We start from the raw sequence: 9,669 nt of genomic DNA, 5'->3' as shown, positions 1-9,669 counted from the left end.
ATCAATCAACCCATCAATGGAGTGATATTACAGACGAATATCACCCACACAAGTCACAGTGCAAAATGGCTCTTGATTGTTGTATTTTGGGAGAGAGTCAGTATATGGGTGAGAAACTTAGTATATGGGAAAAACATATGACATACATTATTCTTCTCTTAATCACCCATATCCCATATTATATCGGATATATAAGATATCTATCCATATCAGTTATAGTTGATGTGATAGATATAGATATCTTGAGTGGTTATCCAAATAGGTTTTGAATTCAAATTCAAACTTATTTGGATAAGGTTCAAAAGGTTCAAAGAAGGGTCAAGCCTCATGGGCGCCCAATTTCTAAGCATGGCAGCTCAGATGAGCAAGAAGAGAAAGTTCGTAGCTGATGGAGTGTTCTTTGCGGAGCTGAATGAGGTATTGATGAGAGAGCTAGCAGAGGATGGGTACTCCGGAGTCGAGGTCAGGGTCACTCCAATACGCACTGAGATCATCATTAGAGCCACTCGAACTCAAAATGTTCTCGGTGAGAAAGAGAAGGGGATTTTTAGAGAGAGAAAGCTTAACAGCAATGGCATCTAGGTTATGGATATGCATGTTTGTCTTCATTCTCTCTTTCATCGTAGGGACATCTGCTTCTGAAACCGAGTACACATCTGCTTCTGAAACCGAGGACTCAGAGTCGAAAGAGTTCGTTCTGAATCTAGATCACTCTAACTTCCACGAGACTGTTAACAAGCACGATTTCATCATCGTCGAGTTCTACGCTCCATGGTGTGGCCACTACAAGAAGCTTGCTGCAGAATATAAGAAAGCTGCATCTGTACTCAGTAGTCACGATCCTCTAGTCACTCTAGTAAAAATTGATGCCAGTGTTGAAACGAACAAGGGACTTACAAGTGAATTTGAGATTAGTGGTCTCCCCACAATTAAGATCTTGAGAAATGGAAAGAAGCATATTCAAGAATACAAAGGACCTCGGGATGCTGAAGGTATTATTGCTTATTTAAAGAAGCAAAGTGGCCCTGCGTCTGCTGAAATAAAATCCGCAGAAGATGCTAATGCTCTTATTGATGGCGAAAAGATTATTGTTGTTGGGGTGTTTCTAGAATTCTCTAGAGAGAAGTTTGAGAACTTTACAGCTCTTACTAAGAAATTGCGGTCTGACTATGAGTTTGGTCACACATTGGATGCAAAACTCTTGCCTCGTGGGGAATCATCAGTGACTGGTCCTATAGTCAGGTTGTTCAAGCCATTTGATGAGTTTGTTGTTGATTTCCAGGATTTTAATGTGGATGCTCTTGAGGAGTTTGTTGAAGAAGCAAGTACCCCTATTGTGACTCTCTTTAACAATGACCCTAGCAATCAGCCATTTGTTATTAAATTCTTCAACAATCCCAACGCCAAGCCAAAGTGAGGATCTTGGTGAGAGCAACATTTTGATCGGTGGAGATCAAAATCCGGCAAAAATTGAAAAATTGGATTTTTGGCTTGTTTCCTCTTCTAACTTGAGGTAGGGATTTTCTTTGAGTTATATATATATTTTTGCAAGATCTAGATGGTTTTTCGAAATCACCCTTTGATAGCTTCTGAAAATTTATTTTAATTTAAGAAGTTGAACGATTTTGAAAGTGGGTTTGTCTCTTGTTCTTTTAAAATAATCTCATGGGTTTTGATCTTTGTTGATTGAAGAAAAGATGATTTTCGAGAGTTTTCTGTCAAAAGATTTGAGCTGTGTAGTTCGGTGAGAAAACCTAGAAATTGGAGATTTTAAAAGAGATTGCAAATCCATGGATAATATTGTTATATTTAATTTTGTGTGCCAAAATAAATAATGTTTATAAAATTTCTTATTTATATTTGTATAAATGATTAATTTTGTGGATTATGAGAATTGTTGTTCATTTTAGAAATGGTTATTCAAAATGTTGATATAGTCTTGAAATGACTAAACTATTGAGAATATTTGAGAAGAGGAAATTGTGTTATTCTTTGGATGATGAATTGGAATAAAAGTATTTATGTTCATCTTGTGAAATTGGCATATCATTTCATTTTATTACATTAGACTTTGAAGGTTGATTTGAAAACTTGCGTTGAGAAAAGAATGTTGAGAAATAAGTTTTCATGAAATAGTTTTGGGGTAAATATGTTGGTAAGTCTAGATAGGTGGTGTAGAATAAGTTGGCCTACCGGTCCGAGGTGAAAGATCAAAAAATCCGCGCGGATAGGTGTCGAGCCTTCCGGTTAATACCGGTAAAAATGTCAATTTGATAATACTCGTATAGTCTACTTGCAGACACCAGCCTAGGGATTACCAGAGACGTATTTACTGCTCTTGAAATAAATTGTTAAGTTTTTAACAATTGAAATTGTATGACATCATTGAGCATGATGGTTTTTGAAAAAAATAAAGGTGTGTTTTATGTTCAAAAAGGGCATAGCATGGCACGTGCATTTCATCTTTTGAGACTTGTATAAAATGTATATACTTTGTTAAGAATTTTCTACTAGGCTTTATGCTCACCCTACGGGATTTTTGTGCAGGAAAAGATATGGTGTTTCCGCCTAACTGAAGGCGTGGAAGTGTGTGTAGAGAGCATAATGTGCTCATTTACTGTGACTCTGATTGTAAGCCAAGGGCTTTGTATGTGTGGGTTTGAATAACCGTTTTGTGTAACCAGGCTCAAGCCTTGGAAACTTGTAAACCCTTGGAGTTATTTGTTGTTTAATTAATTGTTCTTGGATTAATTATATTATCACATGAAGACTATTTATATCATGTAATGCAAGTATGGAGATTTATTATCAGTTTTGCTTTAAATGCCCATGATTATTGTATTACCATTTGGGCATGAAAATGAGGGCGTTACATAGGGGGTGTTTGATAGCATGATTCAATACTTAAAACTGAATTGATTAAGTGATAATCAATTAAGCTCGTTTGATAACCATAATTGATAGGGGTGGGCAACGGTTTATCCGAACCGCTCAAACCGCCCAATCCGCCCAACCCGCATATAAATGGGCGGTTTCGCAAACATAATGCGGGCGGATGCGGTTTGAAATATGACAAATTTGCGGGTTGCGGGCGGGTCGCGGTTTAAAACCGCAACCCGCAAAAACCGCCCGCACTTTAATTATTATTATTATTTTTTTTTTTTATGTACCAACTTTGTAACTTTTACAGGAGCACCATTATATTCTCTATGACACTAGGATCCTTATTTTTAAGTATTTCTCAACTTTCTTAATGCCGTAGAATTATCAAGTCCTAAACTTGGTTTCTTATATGATTTTCATTGGTGATTCATTCACTTTTTCCTAATAAAATTTTCCTTCTAATGGTCGATAGAACTTATAGTTTAATTATTGATTACTGAACTGGCAATTCTAATTGAGTACAACCTTTAATGCATTGATATACATTTTTTTCATGACAAAAATGCTAGTGTAGGGTTTCTTTGTTTTGGGTACTTTCATTTAATGCATTGATATTCAATTTTTATTTATAAACTCATCAAAAAATTGTTATCACAAACATATAAAATGAATTTGATGCCTAAATTCGCTGGGAAAAAAAACTCAAAAATTAATTTTTAAAGAAAAAAGTGTAAACCGCAAACCGCCCGCAACCGCCCGCACATTTGCAAACCCTATCCGCACAAACCGCAAACCGCACTGCGGGCGGTTGCGGGTTGACTTTTTCCCAAACCGCATAGATGCGGGCGGGTCAAAACCGAACCGCAAACCGCACAAAACCGATCCGCGAACACCCCTAATAATTGATATCACTTAAAATGTAGGTTAAAACTTAAGAAAAATTTAAGTCATATAAAATTTACTTAATTCTGACTGAATTTACAAATATTAAATATAAATATTGATATAAACAATTATAAACTCATTACCACTACCGCTACCACTGCTACCACCACCATCATGCCCTCGCTATCGCTACCACTACCACTACCACCATGCCACTGCCACTGCCATTGCCATTGCCACCACCATTGCCACCACAACCACCACCATCATGTCACCACCACTATCGCCACCATCACCACCATCACCACCACCACCATGTCATTGCTACCACTACCACTACCACCACCGCCATCATGCCGTCGCAACCACCACCGCTACTACTATCACCTTCATTACCATTGTCATTATTGCCACGAACATCACCATTATTTTATTACTATTATCATCGCTACCACCACCACTACGTTGCCGCCACCACTATCACTACCACCACTACCACTACCACTACCACTATGTCACACCACCATCACCACCACCATCACAATATAAAAATTAAAAATAATAAATTTCAAATTTTATCTTATACATATCAAATAATTTATTTTTAATTCAGCAATTAAATTTTTATCGATCAGTTTTTCAACTTAAAAAATTCAGCATTCAAGTTTTAGTACTTAATTTTCAGTCTTCAATTTCCAAATTTCAACTTTATCAAACGCCACCTAAATCTGAATCATAAAACAATAATTCTAAATAATTTATAAATTATTAGATTTGAGTTCGTAATAGGGATATTTACCAATAAATCCCATCTCACAAACAAGTACTCCAATTAGTTCCAAATTTTTTCTATTGATCTGTCAAGTCCTATTAGTGGAGAGTTTATTTCTGTGTGGTCCTATTTTTGATTTTGGTAGTATTTTGGTACACAGTGATACATTTTTATTAATGTGATATGTATGACGTGATACTCCAATGTGGCCGGTATTAACGTGACACTCCAATGATGTAACGCTCCAAAAGAATTAAAAAAAATTTAATGTACTTTTTCTAAATGTTGGCAGGTATGACGTGACACTCTAAAACTTTTATTCCAAAAAAAAAAACTCTTTAATACACTTTTTTCAAATTTGATAACATGACAAGTATGATGTGACACTTCAAAAAAAATAAAAACTCTTTAGTGTACTTTTCTTAAATGTGGCGGGTATGATGTGATACTCTAAAAACAATTAAAAATTAGTTAGTGTACTTTTTCCAAACATGATATATGACACTCCAACGTGGCGGGATGATGTGACACTTTAGAAAAATTAAAAACTCTTTAATATATTTTTTTCAAATGCGACACTCTAACGTGACGGGTATGATATGATACTAAAAAACTCTTTAGAATACTTTTTTCCAATTGTGGCACTCCAATGTGATGCACAAATGAGTCATTATATACCTAAAAGGACTAAATGGATCATAAAAAAAAATATAAAATTATGTAGATTATAAATCTAAAATATAAGATTTATTGATCAATCTCCATTCCTAATATTGCTGAATTAAAGTTTGTGGAGCAAAATCGGTTATGTTGTTGGCCCATGGTTTTGTTCAAGAAAATAGTGGGGTATAAACGATGGGCTGGTTTTGTCTTTGAAAACTTGTCCTTTAGAGTAACTGTTTTGTAGAGTGTCACGTGGGTCTTCCTTCAATAATGTACAGATTTGTTTGCTTGTTTAAATATGGGCTGGTTAAACCATCCTATTTGATCCCAAGAAGCACATGGGTGTTGGTGATATTTTTTTTTTTTTTTAACTAGCCCATGGTTGATTATTGTTGTAGTTTGGTAATCGTTTTGCTGGGCCACGACCTGTGCTGTGTATTACTAGATGTACGAAGTGTGTTTTCAAGGTGATTTTATTTGCACTAAAAAATAATAAATATGCTTAATTAAAATGTTAAAATTTTAAATTTTATTATATTTTGATATAAATTTATTAATAAGAGTAATACATATTAAATTTTAAAATAAAATATTATATTGTTTCTCATAATACATCCTAATCACTTATAAGTATTTTTTATATCAAGTCTTTTCATCTTCCTTCTAAAATTTTAATTATTCTTTTTTTTATTCTTTCTTACTTCAAAATTCCAATTCATCCTATCAAAATTTACTGTTGTCATTAATATTATTATTTCTTATTATGTAGTTACTTGTAAATAGAATAAAATTTAAACAAAATCAAAGGATGAGAATAATAATTAAAACTGATTTTTGGATCAACCCATCAAAGATGAGGTAGGTATTCACATAAATATTAAAAATACAATTCTTAATTTATATATTTTCTTAACATAAAAATAAATATTTAAAAATTTAAATAAAACAATCTTGTTTAACACTAGACAGTGGAACAAGCCATCAGAGGGTAAAATCAAACATTATGGCGCTAAAAAACCTAAAACCACTATCCCAAACTAATGAACGAAAAAAAAAATGAAAACGCAATGAATGGAAAAACATGAGGATTTTACCTATTCTACGATGATCCAGTGCACTCACTTCCAAACCAAACCACACCGACTTTCGTTTCGCCCTTTTCCTTCTTCAACTTGGATTCAATGTATTTCTTCTTAGAAAATTGATAATGAAAAGAGTGAGAAGATAATGACATAATTGAAATGTGAGAATAAGATGTTGCGGTTGAGAACAAAAAAAGAGAATTTTTTTGAATTGATTTTATATTAAGATTATTATTTGAGTGTAATATAAAATTAAAATATTATATTATTAAAGTAATTTGTAAAAAACTAGAAGGTGCGTGGAAAGTAAATTATATATTTAAACAATTTAATAAAAAGCATTGATGATTAATTTTTTGGGAGTAAATAAAATCTCCAATTTTCATGGGAGCTTTAGGTTGGGCCTACCATGCATGGGCTTTGTTGGTTTGGGGGGGGGGGGGGCAACTATGTTGGGTTATAAAAAAATCCATTATATTTGAATCTAAAAATGATTTAGTATGCTTGATTAAATTTTTTATTATATTTTAATGTGAATTTATTAATAAAGACAATACATATTAAATTTTAAAATAAAATATTATTTTTTTCTTATAATATACCCTAATCACTTGTACGTATTCTTCATATTCTTCATATTTTCATTTTCTCTTCTAAGTTTCAATTATTTATTTATCTTTTTCTTCCTCACTCCAAAATTTCAATCTTCCACACCAAAACTTACCATTATCATTAATATCATTGTTTTTTTTAATTATATTATCACTTACAAATAGAAGAAAATTTGAATAAAATCAAGCAATAGATGAGAGTAATAATCAAAATAATTTTTTGAAGAAACCCATCAAAGAGGAGATAAGTATTCACATAAATATCAAAATACAATTGATTTTTGTGCTTTTCTTACATAAAAGCAAATATTTAGCTTTTTTTTTTTTATCATTATTGTTCGTACTTTCAGAACCGAATAAATTCACTTTGTTCGGCAGTATATAGATGAACAAAGTGAATTTTGAAAGTCCAAACATGAAGTTCACCCTCACCGTCCTCCTTCGCCGATGTCGCTTTCACCGGTGTCGGGTTCCTGGTCATATTCTCTATATGTATGTGAATAAAAGAAAGATTTTTCAAAAGTAATTGAATTTTTTAATATATTTTGTTTGGATGTACCTCAAAAGGGTAATTTAAAAAAAAAAAAATAGGATGTACTGAAAATAAATTATAATTATAAATAATTTAATAAGATATACTAAAAAATTAGACTTACTTAAACATTGTTGGATGTCAATAGAATTCCCCTAGCTAAAGTGTGGGTTGCTAATGGTTGGGTTATGGGCTATGTTTTTAAGTGGCTTATTGTAATCCATATAGACATTGGGTTTTGGGACTGATTATGGTCTAAAACCATAGGTGATTTGGTCATGAAGATTGGCCTTGCAAACTTCATGTGAATCCAACTGAGCTTATTCTTGAGCGACTTCTAGCATGAGCGATTTGGGGGTCATTGTTATGGGGAATTAAAGTGCGCTGATTAGTCATGAGAGAGTCTGGGAGTTATGAGGACTATTGGATTGTTCAGGTTGGTTTGTAATTTCTTAATAGTTTATTTTGTTTTGGTTAATGGTCCTCCGTTTTGACTACTTTTAAGCTATGCGAGTTATTGTTATCATGTCAATACATCTTCATGTGCTTCAACCTGGTTTGTTTTGAGGCCACTTCCAGCATGGCTTGAGAGTGATTAAAGGGCCATTGGGGAATTGAGGCTCTTGATAAACCGTGGTAAAAACTGGGGGATAGCATGGACAGTTCGTGGGGTATGGTTTATTGCGCTTATTCTTACTAATGTTGTGCCTATTGGTTGGTGATTGTGGTTTCGGTTGATCGTTTTGGTGGTAGTATGAGCAAAGCTTAGGTTTTATGTATCGTTTGCTATTTATCCTTTTGTTATTGTTGTTAATGTACCGGCCTAGTTCTTTGTCTTCGTTCTTTTGATGGCAGAAACAACTAGGAGCAAAATACATTGGCAACAAATTATGTTATTTTTTATTTTTTGGTTGTCCCCCCTATTTCTCAAGGGGGTGATGTTAGAAATTGCATAGAGTTTAGTTTCTTAGGGTATGTCCCTTGTAAACATGTATATTTTATTATTTTATTTTATGACTAACTTATCAAAAAATATATATATATCTGAAATGGAGGAAGAAAAATGACATTGGCAACAATAAAACTCGAACCAATTGCATCACACCAATAAGGAGCATTTTATCCACCAAATCATATTTCTTAATGAGTCATTGTTCGTGTCATATTGAGTTCAAAAATTTGAAAGCTTTTCTAAAGAAATAGCAATGAAGAAAATCAATAGCAAACCAATTAGTAACACAAGGAAAAGATTAAGACCGTGGTTTATCAAAGAAAGACACATATAATCAAGCTCAAAGTACCTTACAAAGTTTAATTATTAATTTATTTTATATGTAGTACAAATTTTTTCAATTCTAAATCAATTTATTATTTTTAGATGAATTTAAAAAAAAAGGGGGAAAAAATATAAAATAAAAAAGTTCACAATAAAAAACAAGTCAATTCTATCAAAAAACCAAAAAAATAGGCTTATTCTATCTTGAGTGGACTTTCTAAAAATATTTACACTCAACCAACCTAAAAAGTTAATAAAAATAAAATAAAATTGTCTCTTAAGAAAAATTTCCAAGACAAAAATAATCCTACTAGTAATTGGAGCCAGAAATACCTTTTTTATTTATTTATTATATATGTCCAAAAAAAACCTTAAATATGAACAATTTATCATTATTTTTTGAAAGAGTAATGATAAGTAAACAAGATGTTTGTACAAAATTTGTATAGATAATGAGTTGATATATTGTGGTTATTTCATTTTCCATAAAAAAATCTACTATTGTCTTCATAATTTTACAAATGTCATTAACACATCATTCTGAATATGTTTTTTGTATGAATTTTATTTTTGCAAATCACTTTTTCTTGTTTTTGTTTTTGTTAAATTTCTCATATTCGACTCTTAGAATTTAAAATCTTTAATTTTAAGTGGTACGCTTGATTTAAACAAAGAAGAGATAGAGTGTGTGTAATATCATAGAGTTTTATCTAGAAAGAGAATATTGAACACATTTTCCTTTTGAGAATGGCTCATCTCCGTACTCTTATCCTCTATATTCCTCTATATATCATTTTTTTAGCCCCATTCTAGACTTACAATAATAATACCATTTATCTCATCAATTTCAGAGTGATGACTATTTGTGCAAAAAACCAGCTTCATTAGATATCGATGAATACATGAACAAATCACTATGTGTTTTATAAAATAAAAAGTTTAACTTTAAACTCACAGTTATCATC

General features: G+C 32.3%; 1 pseudogene; it reads left to right on the top strand.

Moving 5' to 3' along the window:
* The first annotated feature begins 360 nt into the window (after positions 1-360).
* LOC114272783 (protein disulfide-isomerase pseudogene) lies at positions 361-1,417 on the top strand (annotated as a pseudogene).
* The last annotated feature ends 8,252 nt before the right edge of the window (positions 1,418-9,669 follow it).

Source organism: Camellia sinensis, chromosome 2, assembly GCF_055761805.1.
Source record: "Camellia sinensis isolate YWXY chromosome 2, ASM5576180v1, whole genome shotgun sequence".
In the NCBI taxonomy this organism is placed as follows: domain Eukaryota; kingdom Viridiplantae; phylum Streptophyta; class Magnoliopsida; order Ericales; family Theaceae; genus Camellia; species Camellia sinensis.
The sequence above is the reverse complement of the archived record's forward strand: the minus strand, read 5'-3'. Positions and strand labels throughout refer to the sequence as shown.